Raw genomic sequence first — 13736 nt, 5'->3', positions numbered from 1 at the left:
CAAAGGTAACAGTAAATGGATATGTATCGAACCAATTTAAATTAAGTAGGTCATCTAGGCAGGGATCCCTCTCATTGTTCGCCTTAGCAATAGAACCTTTGGCAGAACTGATAAGAATAGAAAATAAAATAAAAGGGATAAAAATAAAAGAAGAATATAAAATCAGCTTATTTGCAGATGATATCATAGTATACCTAACCGAACCAGAGATATCAATAAAAGAATTACATAAGAAATTGAAGGAATATGGGGGTACAAGATCAATGCAAAGAAAAGTGAAATTATGCCAATGAGTAACGTGGATTATACAGAATTTAAAAAAGAATCACCATTTAAATGGCAAGCACAAGCAATCTGATACCTAGGGATCAGGTTAGGTGATAACTTTAGCCACTTGTACAAACTAAATGATCAATTAAGTTAAATAAAGAAATTGCAGGACGACTTAGAACATTGGAAAGAATTACCACTAACGTTGATAGGGAGGGTAAACTGCATTAAAATGAACGTGTTCCCAAGGATACAATACTTATTTCAAACGTTACCAATTTCCTTAACAGAATTTTTTTTAAAGAACTAAAGAGAATAATGAGATTCTTGTGGAAAGGGAGGAAACCGAGGGTAGTGTTAGATAAATTAACAGAGAGGTATAACCAAGGTGGTTTACAGTTACCAAACTTTAGAAATTATTATAGAGCCACACAATTAAGGTATTTATCAGATTTTTACCAGACAAGGGAAAAACCAGACTGGACTAAGATAGAACTAGATAAAATAGCTGAGAAGGTACTGGAACATATACTTTATAAGTGGGATGAAAAGTTGGTGCAATACAAAAGCATCATTTACTTAATACATGGAAGAAGATCCACTTAGAAAGGAAAAAAACAAATTACCAAATACCAAAATTATTATTAATTTTTTTAAAATTTTTTTATTTTTCACACCATAAATCACATTAGTCACGATACACACTTTTTCCTTTTCACACATATACAGTGACATTTTCTCCTCCCTCCTCCCAACCCACCCCCCCCCCCCCATCCATTTAAGGTATACAATCTAGGATACATTAAACCAGTCAGACAATATTATTGATGCAAAATCCACTAATCCCTTTTACAATAGATAACCTTTCCTTTTGAAAATTGGAGAGAAAAGGAATCAAAAGAATAGAAAATTGTTTTATGGGAAATAATTTATTAACATTTGAACAGTTGAAGTATAAATATGGAATAACTCATGGTACAATGTTTGCATATCATCAACTGAAAGCTACTTAAAGGATAAATTGGGAAACCGATTGAGATCACCTGAAGGAAACAGCTTTGAATATGTGATTACAGACACCATGATAATTAAAAGATTTATAACCAACATGTACATTAAGCTGCAAGATAAGGAAAATGATGAAATAAACTATAAAGCTAAACAAAAGTGGGAAAAAGATTTAAACATAAAGATAAGAAATTAAATATGGGAAAAGTTATGTTCTGGAACTATGAAGAATATAATAAACACAAGGTTACACATGATACAGTATAATTGGTTACACAGGGTATATATCACTCCTCAAAAATTAAAAGAATGGGATTCAACATTATCAGACAAATGTTTTCGCTGTAAGAAGGAAATGGGAACAACTGTACATGCAATTTGGGCATGTACGAAAGTGAATATGTTTTGGGAAGAACTAAATCAGACATTAAATAAAATCACAAAAAAATAACAAACCAAAAAATCCAGAGATCTTTCTTTTAAGTAACATAAGAAGTAAAGAATTAGGCCTCAAATTGGATAAAGTGCAAAGAAGATTCATTATGATAGCCTTGGCAGTCGCAAAAAAATGTATAATGTCAACTTGGAAAATGGAAGAGAGCATGAGAATACAGCAATGGTACATGGAAATGAATAAATGTATTCCATTGGAAAAAAATAACATATAATTTAAAAAATAAAGTCACATTATTTGAACAAATTTGGGAACCATACATGGAACATAACAAGAGAGAGCTTGCCTTGGACCTCCATCCCCTAAAATGATAAAAGACAAAACGACTAGATTCAGTGTGTAACAAATAGATGATGCATTTTTCTTGTTTATTTTCCTTTGTGTGAAGATTTTGTTTTATGGTTTTATTGTATTGTATATGTTGAATATTTATTGGTTTTGGGGGGGAGTGGGAAGAGGGGAGGGAGGGAAAGGGGAAAAAAGGGAGAAAATGCCACTGTGTATATTTAATGAGAAACATTTGTACATATTTTGGTTGATATGGTTCACAGTGAAAAATAAAGATATATATATTTTTTAAAAAAGAAAAATGCCAAAAAAAAAGCAATTTTCATTGGGAAAAGGAATCACTCATTGGCCAGAGTTGGAAAATCATGTCGTAGAATGAGTAAGTGAACAGATTGTTAAATAGTCACCTGGGCATTTGTAGACCTCAGTAAAGATTTTGAGGCGAGTGCAACTGTTTCATGAACAGGAAAAATCTGGTGTTACAACAAAAAACAAAAATTGCACAGAAACCACCAAAAGATCTTGATCATAAAATTTTAAGTTTTCACCAGTTTATTATACGTAACTGGCAAAAAAAAGTTTGCACTTGGCAAATATGGGAAACATGGACAAAATCACCATGAATTTTGACATGATAGGCAATAGAACAGTGGAATGGAAAGGAGTTAAAACTGCAAGCCAAAAGTACAGGCCATGAAAGGACCAGATTTACTGTGGTGTTATAATGCATGGCCAATGGGATGAAGTTAAATCTTCAAACACAAAATTAAACCTAAAATAAAATACCCTCCAGGTATTTTTGTGCATTTTCATGAAAATGGATAGATGGATGAAAATGATATAAAACATGGAATAGACGAGCAGATGGTTTACGCAAAGTACATAAAGAAGACTAAAAGTAGATTAGCACTACATAATACTTACATAGCGGTTATCCTGGGTGGTCTGACGTCTATATTGCAACCTCTCAAACGTCTGCTTAAACAACCCATTCAAAGATCATGTGGGTGAGAACTGGACTACATGGATGTTGAGTGCAGAAAAGTCCTTTACAAAAGGCAGGCCAATGCATGCTTCATCGCTTGATGTGCTTTGAAACTTTGTGCTCAAGGCATGGGACAAAATTAAAGTAGAGACTGATCAAATCGTTTATATAAAAAAAAAAAGTGCGATATCTCTTGTGCAATTGATAACGCAGAAGATGATTTGTTACGGAACACTGACGGTGAAGCTGAAACCACCTCATCAGATACATCCTGGGATCCATATGCTGACTGTTTAAACAGTGAGAGTAAGAATGTGCTTGCCGCCATCTTTGCCTCAGACGATGAGAGTGATTTTGAAGGGTTCTAAATGTGTTATTGTTTTCAGATGATGATAGTGATTTTGAAGAGTTCTAATTGTGCTATTATTTTCAATGAATATCTGTTGCAGTTGGATTTTGGTTTTGGTTTTTCAAGGGTCGACTTGTATGCTGAATCTGCTTTTCATTGCTCTTCTTAGATGCCAAATCGGTGTGGGTTGAATTTTGTGCTGAATTTAAGGTCTCAAAAGTTTATCCAGCAGACAAGTTGACCCCTTTTTCATTTGAGAGTTTTTTTCAGGTTTCATAACTCCACTTGTACGCCAAAATATATGATACATTTTTCTAAAAGTATAGAACTAATTTAATTGCTTTTTCATTTAATAATTTTAAACAGAGAAGTAAACATGAATGCTGGTAATACACTAATTCCATTTGTGCTGATTTGCAATGAACGAATCTGCATTTTTCACGCGGTGTGCCCCAAATCCTATCTCCATTTGTTTTGGTAAAAAATATTGATTTGTACATTAATTGATTGAGAAATTAATTACTGTCCCTATAAATATAAATCAGTGCACTGTTCCGAAGACCAGCTGCTCCTTGTGATTTCAAAACTAGTCACCAAGTTAAATTGGAAGTAGTTTATTACTTAATGTTCTCATGTTTTCAACATTTTGCTGTTTGTTAATGCTTTTGGAGAACCACTGTGAACAGAGGGTATTGTGATAGTAATTTTTGTTGGCTGTAGGAAGTCCATACTCCCTTATTGTGTGGATAATGAGGATTTGGAATAGAACATAAAACTTGTTAAAAATACTCAGCAGGTCACAAAGTATCCATGACAAGGAATGGTTAAAATTTCAAATAATTTTAACAAAAATGGGGAAAAGCAAGAAATGAATTGTGATTTAATTCCACATGGAGGCTGGGAAGGGGGGAAATTATCAATGCAAATGCACGGAGTGAAAGGTAGGAGAGATTAAATGTAATGAGAATTTGTTATCTATATATCTCCATTTTATATGCCACATGCACTCACAGATTCAGTGGAAACAGGATAATTAAGTTTGTAGATGATATAACAGTAGTTGGCATGATTGGAAATATCGATGAATCAGCTTGCAAAGACTAGGTTGGGAGGCTCATTAGATGGTTCAAGAACAAGAACATGACTCTCAACATAGACAAGACAAAGAAGAAGACTTTAGGAGGGTGAAGGTTGACCACTCTCCACTACACATAATTGTGGCGAGAGGTCGAAAGCACAAAGTTCCTTTGGTGTGCATAAAATAGATGACTGATCCTGGACCTACACACCACCACATTAGTCAGGAAGACAGCAGTGCTTCCACTTCCTAAGGAGGCTGAAGAGGGCAAGGCTACCGGCCACCATCCTAACAACTTTCTTTAGGAGTACAATTGAGAGTGTTCTGCCTGGCTACAGCATTGTCTGGTATGGTAGCTGCAAAGCTTTGGATTGGAAGTTAATACAGAAGTTATTTAAAATGGCTGGAAAGATCACTGGGGTCTCCATTTCTCTTTTGACAACATTCACCAAGAGTATTGCTTAAATAGGGCTCAAAAGAATTATTGAGGACCCTTTCCATCCATCACAATATCTTTAACCTACTACCCACAGGACGAACGGGAGCATGAAAATCAGTACTGCCAGGCTGGGAAATAGCTTCTTTCCATACGCTGTGAGATTGATGAATCTGTAACCGAGTAAATTATTCCAAAGTATTTGTATATTTGTGTTATGTTTATGTATACAGCTTCTTCCCTTCTTACAACCTATGACCATCCATACATATATCCAAAAAAATACTGTACAAATTAAAAAAAATATATGTTAATATAAAAATTACACTTGGTCAAATAGATCAACAGGTTATCTTGTGCATTGCATAAAGCCATGTAGAGATCACAATTTACAGTTGTGTAAAGGATTACAATGAAAAGGAATGTCAGTTAGCACCAAGCAAGAGCAGCATAAGAGTATTGTTTTGAGGTTCATTCAGGAGCTCAATTGCTGCACAGAAGAAATGGTCTTTAAGCCTGCTGGTGTGCGTTTTGACACGGATAAGCCTTCCTCCCAATGGGAGGAGGCAAAGAATGTGTACCTGGGGTATGTGGGTCTTTCAGTATGTTGGCTGCTTTTCTGAGGGAAATGTGGATGGAGGGAGGGGATACTTGTGTTATGTTCTGTGCTGCATTCATTTCTATAGTTTCTTCTGATCTTGAGTGACATCCATATCACACTGTGATGCATCAGTAAGTGTGGTTTCAGTGAAGCGCCTGTACATGTTTTTGAAGGACAGGGGGACATGGTGAATTTTCTTAGTATTATTTATTCCTAAGAATTTGAAACCATCTACTCATTTGACTTCAACACCATATACATTCTGCCCTTCTGAAGTCTAAGATCATCTCCTTTGTCTCATTGATGTTGAGAGAGAGTTTATTATCTTGGCACCATGCTGCGAGACTTTGAATCTTCTTTGATTCTCAGTCCACTACTGTAATGCTACCAGCAAATTTGAAGATTAAGTTGAAGCGATATTTAGAAGTAGAAAGAATGCAGTAGAGGACTGAGTCACATACTTGAGGAATGTTAGTGTTTGGATGAGATGTTGGTACCCATCTTCATGGTCTATTAGACAGGAAGTAACGGATTCAATTGTGGGGGGGGAGGGTGATGTGGGGGGCGTACTGGGGCATAGATCCTTGTGTTTAGGAATGAATTGTGCTGTATACTGAAAATAAAATGTTTTTTGTGTATTAAGCATTTATGTATTTTCTAAAAAAAACTGCTTAAGTACTCTGCCATGTAGTGATGCAGCTTTCTGATTGACATGTTCTGAAACATGCTTTTAGAACTCTAGGAATTCGTTATAAAATGCATAAAATATTTTCTCTTAATTTTTAACTACTCAAGTGCTGTCTGAATGTACAATATTTTGTTAGAGCCTGGTTAACCAGCATTTACTCCTTTCAGGAGTGTCTAGAGAAGGTATCAACTTTGTTATATGTTCCAAATTATTCAGAGTATTCAATGAGAGAGCACTTATGGAATTTGATTAATTCCATTATACCAGTTGCATTAACCACCTGTGTTATGTGGCTACTTTTTGGCAAGTAATGGATTTGTAAATGAATTGAAACTGGAGAGCTATAAACAAAAGATACACAGTTGCCATGAAAAAAACAATTGGAATAAAATCAAATCACTGTTTTCCCAAAACAAAGTGCATTATTTTTCACTTTGTTTTTTTTCCTTTTTCAATCTTTTTATTAACATTTCATAATACGCACAGCATAAGGAGAATAGAAATAAGCCAATTAAAATGTTATGTCTAAGTCTACATAGCATAAATATCATAAATTCTAAAGAGTTAAAAAATTAGAAAGATTTTACTGTTATACAATTTGTTGAAAAATGGTATGGATAAAACACTAAAGTTTATTAGTATTATGTTATATTAATGAGTTAAATAGACTGGTTAAAAGGAAAGGAGTCTTGGTATATCTAAGAAATTAAAAGTGGATATAATCTTTCTGCAGGAAATGCACCTTACCAAACTGGAACATGATAAATTTTTTGAAAAAAAAGTTTGGGTAGGACAAATAATATCAACTTCCTTTGATTCAAAGGAAAGAGGGGTAGTAATTCTAATTGATAAAAATACATCAGTATTAATAGAAGATACATCGATTGACCAAGCTGGAAGGTATGTAATGACATATTGTAAAATTTTATGGAGAAGCATGGGCATTTATAAATATCTATTCCCCAAATTATAATGATGAAGCCTTTATGAAGGATATCAGAGGGAAGACCATATATATTAGTTTGAGGAGAATAGTAAAGAGAGTGAAAGCAGCAAAACCACAATTTTATCTATGAGGGATCAAAATCTTATCAAGATATGGAGGCAATTAAATCCCACAGAGAGAGACTACTCCTTTTACTCAAGGGTGTACGATTCACATACAAGGATTGATTTATTTTTAATGTCTGCCCAGTTAAAAAGTAGAATGTTAAAAACAGAAATACCTAGTGAGGCTTCTATCAGATCACTCACCACTAATGTTAACTATTGCAATAATGGAAAAGCAAGAAAATGTATATAGATAGCGGCTTAATACCACGCCACTTAAAAGAACAGACTTCTGTAAGTTTATAATGAGACAGATAGAAATACTTTGCAAAACCAATCAGCTGTTTACTACTAATAATTTTTTTTTATATGGGACATACTCAAAGCACATTTGAGGGGGCAAATTATATCCTATACAAAGAATATTAAGAGACTATATGGCAGAAGTAAACAGCTTGGAGAAAGATATAAAATAGAAAAAAAATCAAAGAAAAGACTACAAGAAGAATATAGACTGTTATGAACCATGTGTAATGAGAAGCAATAGGCAATGAACCATACAGTGTTTAATTCTAAAACACTAATTTTATTTCTTCCTCTTAAGCTATAGTCTTAACTCTTAAATTGTCCTTAACACTAAATCTATCCTCAGCTATGTTCAGGTGTCTAGTATATATGTTTGTGTGTGTGATATACCCAAACAATTACAGTCCAGGCCAAAATCTAAAAAGTTACCTTAAAGTTTAGTCTTTTAAATTCAGTGTTGAAGTGTAGGCCTTTGAAATTTGATGCCCAGAATTAATATTGAACTGATGGGAAAACTGGAGTTGTGGCTGCTCAGACTCATGAATTCTTGTGTTGCCTTTGAAGAAATGTCCATACACACGAGCTGTGGTCACAACACTCCTGGTCCTTTTGTAGGCAAGATTCAAAGTAGGTGGACTCCACAAAGCTTCCAAGACCATGGCACTGGTCTCTCCAAGTAATTTCATTGCTAGTGACACTTAAAATGAAGCCATCTCTCCAAGTGAACTTCACTGTTAGTTACAATCAAAATGAGACACTTTGCTTCCCAAAAAGACCCTCCTGGCACAGATCAATCCACCAAAAAGGCCCAGTCATTCTCAGAGAATGCTTTGTTCTGAATTCCACCAAAAATGGCTGGCCACAAGAGCTGCTTCAAAAAGCTGTTTTCTCTCCAGCCGTCAGAATGGTTCTCCCTTGAAAAATCACAGTGTCTTTGCAAATGTATCAAATTCTGGAACAGAGTGTGACAAACCTTCCCTCAGTTCTTCCAATGTATTGAATTATCGCTGGGCTGTGACTTATGTGAAATGTTAACTGACCATTCAGTCCCTCCTGTCTATGCTATCTCTTACAGTGATAATCCTATTTTACTAAAACGGGAGCTTGTAATAAGACTACTGGAGAACAAACAGCTAATATATAATACAAACATATAGAAGAGAAAAAGCTATATTAAAAACTAAATAATATTATGAGTTAGGTGAACAGGCACATAAGGTCTTGGCAAATTAAAGCAGAGGAGTCATCAAGAATGATAAACACTATAAAAACAGAGACAGGTACTCTAGCATATAAACAAAAGGAAATCAATGACATCTTTAGACAATATTGCACAAAATTATACAAATCAAAATTACTAGGAGATGAGAATGAAATGGAAAGATTTTTGTCGAATGTTGAATTTCCAAAATTAGACGGGAGAGAAAAGATGGAAGTAGATACGCCCTTTACAAGACAAGAACATATATTTAAAAAAAAAGCCCTGGGTACCCTACAGCCTAATAAATATCCAAGGGAAGAGTTTTACAGATACATTAAAAAGGGCATTAATAATTCTTTAAATTATGTTCTGGACTAAGCAATAGAAACACAGACCCTCCCAGAATCATTCTCAACTATGATCATTTCAGTGTTTATTTAAAAAAAAAAGGGACCCAATAAAAGCATTGTCATATCTCTCTGTTAAATGGTGATTGTAAGATACTAAATATATTAGCATTGGCTAATATATTTGGACAATATAGGCCAGTTAGGATCTGTTAACAGAAGACATTCTTCAAATAGTCTTAGAAGATTATTTAATATAATACACATAGCAAAATTCAATATTACAGTCTCCCTGGATATGAAAAAAGCATTTGACTGTTTGGAATGGTCCTTTCTATTTAAAGCACTAGAAAAATGTGCCATAGGCAGAACATTTATAAACTGGATAAAAACTTTATATCAAAGCCACAAGCTAAAATTATAACCAATAATCAGATGTCAGCAGTGTTCCCTTGAGTAGATTGAGTGGACAGGGATATCCCCTGTTCACAGCACTTTTACCACTGGCAGAGATCATAAAAGGGATCCAGATATAAAGGGTTTCAAAGTTGGGCAAGAAGAACACAAAATAAGTCTATTTGCTGATGATGTGCAACTGTACCCATTAGTCCTGGCTAAGTCTTTTAGAAAAATTACAAGGAACACCAGAAAAATATGGAAGAATATCAGGTTATAAAATAAATATGGACAAAAACCAAATTAATGCCGTTGACACATTTTGAATATGGAAGATACCAAAAAGGAAGTAAATTTAAATGGAAGACAGATGGAATAATATATTTTGGAATAGCAACTGACAACAATTTACAAAATCTGTATAAACTAAATTATATTCCTCTTTTGTTGAATATAGAAGAAGATCTGCAGAAATGGTGAGACTTACCGATTACTCTGGTGGAAAGGGTTAATCGGCTTAAAATGAAAGTAATGCCAAGATTGCAGTATCTTTTCTTCAATTGCTGCCTATTCTTTTACCTAAAAGCTTCTTAAATTATTAAACAAACATATTAGACAGTTTCTGTGGAATAATAAAGTACCAAGAATCGCACTGGAAAAACTGACATGGGACTACAGGTTGGGAGGAATTAGACTTCCAGATTTTAAAAAAATACTACCTAACTGCACAAGCTAGATTTCTAGCAGATTTCTTTGTGGAAGACCCCCACCCCCAATATCTTAGCTTCAGATTGGAATACACTCAATGGGAGAGGTGGAAGCAAAGGAATTTGTCTGTAAATGGTGTCAAATATCTAGAAAAAAAGACAAATAATCCTATATATATATATATATATATATATATATACGAACGTGGCAAGAAATTAATGAATGTATAGGGGAAAAATGTAGGGATATCAATAAAAGCACCATTAGGCAATTTGTGGTATGACAAAGGCATAAGATATTTTAAAGACTGCTATACAGAAGCAATTCTCCTTCGAACAACTAAAACACAAATACAGAGTAGCCAATGGGACCTTCTTTTGTTTGCTCCAGCTTAGATCAGTCTTAAGAGAAAGATGGGGACCACCTGAAATTAGTGAAATGGAACGAACGGTCTGGATGGGGAATACACCCACATTTATAACAATAATGTACTGTGCTCTCCAGGGTGTAAGTGTAAACCAGGGTTACAGAAGTCAAGGGAAAGATGGGAGTTGGACTTGGGTTTGGAGATTTCAGAAGGAAGCTAGTCAGATTGGTGTAAGGTCAGCATGACATCAATTATAAATGCAAGATATGGATTGGTTTAATATAATTTTTTACACCAATTATATCATACCCCACAGAAGTTACATAGATCATAAGCAGAAATATCAGAGAAATGCTTCAAATGTGGGATTGAGTCAGGAACTTTTCTACATGCTACATGGTCGTGCGTGAAGGTGAGCCCATTTTGGCAAGACATCACAGAAAAATTAACCAAGATAACAGGAGTGGACTTCACGGGTGACCTGGAGCTATATCTGCTAGGTAATTTTATGGAAATAAGCAATAAATTGAATAAATATAAAATCACATTTTTTAAAAGCAGTAGCAAAAAAAATGAATTGCGATCATTTGAAAGTCCGACTCACCTCTATTTATGGACTGTGAAAATGAACAACTGTTTACCTATGGAAAATATCACATATAATTTAAAGAATAAATATGACACTTTGTGAAGATCTGGCAGCCATATCTGGACCACATAGCGGCACAAATACAGTAATTTAAAAAAATATATATATTTAAATATATAAAATCTTTTATATTTAAAAGATATGTTAGCTCTGACGGGGTGTGGATCTGTATGTTTGGAAAGGGAAAGGAGAGTGGGACTGTTTTGTTTTTGTTGTTTGTAAGAAAAAAATTAATATATTGTAATTGAAGATTTTAATGTGTATTTTTTGGAAAAATATCAAAAATAAAATATTCCAAAGTGTGAAAATGTCACATTATAGAAATAATTCTCCTAACAAAGAAAACAGAGATTAAGAAATAATTACAGTGTTATATATTAAAAAAACGAATCTACTAAAAAAAAACTGAGCGGCCTATCCTGAGGATCTGTCGAATAGTTTAAAACATAGCTCCGAACCACACAGATAACAAAAACAGCAAGAATATTATGTTTGGAAAGGAAGGGCTCATTCATAGAATAATGCCAAATATATCCCATGAAAGTAATTAATAAATGGTTTCCAAGTTTCTTCAAATATAGTAGTTGTATCTAAAGTATGACTTCTATTCTTTTTCTATATTTAAGAAAGACATAATGTGAGAAAGCCGTTGAAGTAATGTAGGAGGATCAGAGTCTTTCCATTGAAGTAAATGGCTTTTCCAGCTAAGAGTAGAAAAATATCTAACTTGATTATGCAGAAGTAGATAAACAACCTACATCTGTGATTTCAGAAAGAGCAGTTAAGGGGTTAAGTTGTAATTGAATAACCAGTATTATTGATAGAGTTTTAAAAATATCTTTCCAAAATTTATCTGAAAAGGGACATGACCAAAGCATATGAGTCAATGAAGCCACATCCGTATTTCATCTATCAGAAGTAAAGCTCGTATTAGGAAAGATGCAAACTAGTTTATCTTTAGACATACAGTCTCTATGAACTGTTTTAAACTATAAAAGAATGACATGCACAAAATGAAGAAGTATTAACTAGTCTAGTAATTCTTTCCCATGTTTCAGAAGATAATGGTAGTTGAAGTTGTGATTCCCATGTTTTTTGAATCTTATCATGAGGACTGATCTCATATTTAATATGAGTATAAATAGTACCAATTAAACCCTTCTGAAAAGGGTTCAACCAGAAAAAAGTGTCAAGTAAATCTGGTTGTTGATATGTAATGTTAGACAATTAGACATTACGATATTCAGGAACTTTCTAATCTGTAGATGTCTTTTTTAAAAAAAAATGCATGTATGGTAAATTATATTTGGTAGAAACTTGTTCAACCACATCAGCGAATAAATCTACAAAAGAAATAATTCCTTTAATCTCCAAATAAGGAAGGTTCAGTCAAGAGTAGATGCTGTTTAAAAAAAAATTAAGATATATAATATTAGCTAATCCAAAAAAATTTAGTCCAAAAAATCTTCGAAATTGAAACTAAATACATAATGAATATTTAATAATTGGATTGGAAATATACTTACTGATCTTAGATAGTCAAAAAGGTAATTCTGGTCTTTAAAAAAAAAACAGCTAAGGAATAATTCTGGACAGATTACAATTCCAAATTACCCAGAGTGGACATTAGGGTTAGGGTTATCTAAATAATAAATCCAAAATATAACATAGCGAATATTAACTGCACAATAGTGAAAAATCAAATTCAATAAGGCCATACCATCATCTTTCTTAGGTTTCTGAAAGTGAAGCTTATTCAGTCTGGCCTTCTTTTCATTCCAAATATAAGATGAAATCTCAGAATCAATAATATCAAAATAAGATTTCAGAATTACAAATTGGGACAGCTTGAAAAAGGTATTAAAAATGTAGGTAATATTGTCACCTCAGTAGCATTAATATGCCCAACAAAAGACAAAGTCAGTGGGAATTATCTAGTAAAAGATTGTTTCACAAAATCTAATAAAGGAGAAAATTTAAACAAATCTTTAGATTTCCTGGCAATTTTAATACCTAAATAAGTAAAATACTCTTTATATGGCATATTATCATAAATAGATTCATGAGTTTCTTCCTTCCTATTCTAAGATTTTGATTTGCTATATTTTTTTTTTGCTCAAATTTGATATCCTAAATCTTTTCCTTATCCATTGTGTTGCAACACCAAAACAAGGTAGGAGAAAATAGTTATTCTTGAGTTATCTCCATGGTTTACAATATAAGACCCTAATTAATCTTATATTTTCATGGATAATGATTGGGTTCTAAATTGTTACATTAGCAGTCTAATATCGTGTTTGATAAATAAAATGATTTGCAAGGGTGTGGAAGGAAATAGTTTGACTTCTAACACCTTATATCGGATAGAACAGTGCTTCTCAACCTTTTTCCTTCCACTTAAATATTCCCTATGCCATAGATACTCTGATTAGTAAGGGATTGCTTAAGGTGGTATATGGATGGAAAGAAAAGTTTGAATTGTACCTAATTGACTCATTATGTGCACAGTTTTATAACTCCAAAAGAAATGGGCCAATGACAATTTTTCTCAAGCA

General features: G+C 33.5%; 1 protein-coding gene across 3 annotated transcripts in view; it reads left to right on the top strand.

The window, feature by feature from the left end:
- Positions 1–13736, top strand: part of zbtb10 (zinc finger and BTB domain containing 10) — a 97387-nt gene that overhangs the window by 24817 nt on the left and 58834 nt on the right. The window lies entirely within an intron of this gene.

This window comes from Narcine bancroftii, chromosome 2 (assembly GCF_036971445.1).
Source record: "Narcine bancroftii isolate sNarBan1 chromosome 2, sNarBan1.hap1, whole genome shotgun sequence".
Lineage (NCBI taxonomy): Eukaryota > Metazoa > Chordata > Chondrichthyes > Torpediniformes > Narcinidae > Narcine > Narcine bancroftii.
The sequence above is the reverse complement of the archived record's forward strand: the minus strand, read 5'-3'. Positions and strand labels throughout refer to the sequence as shown.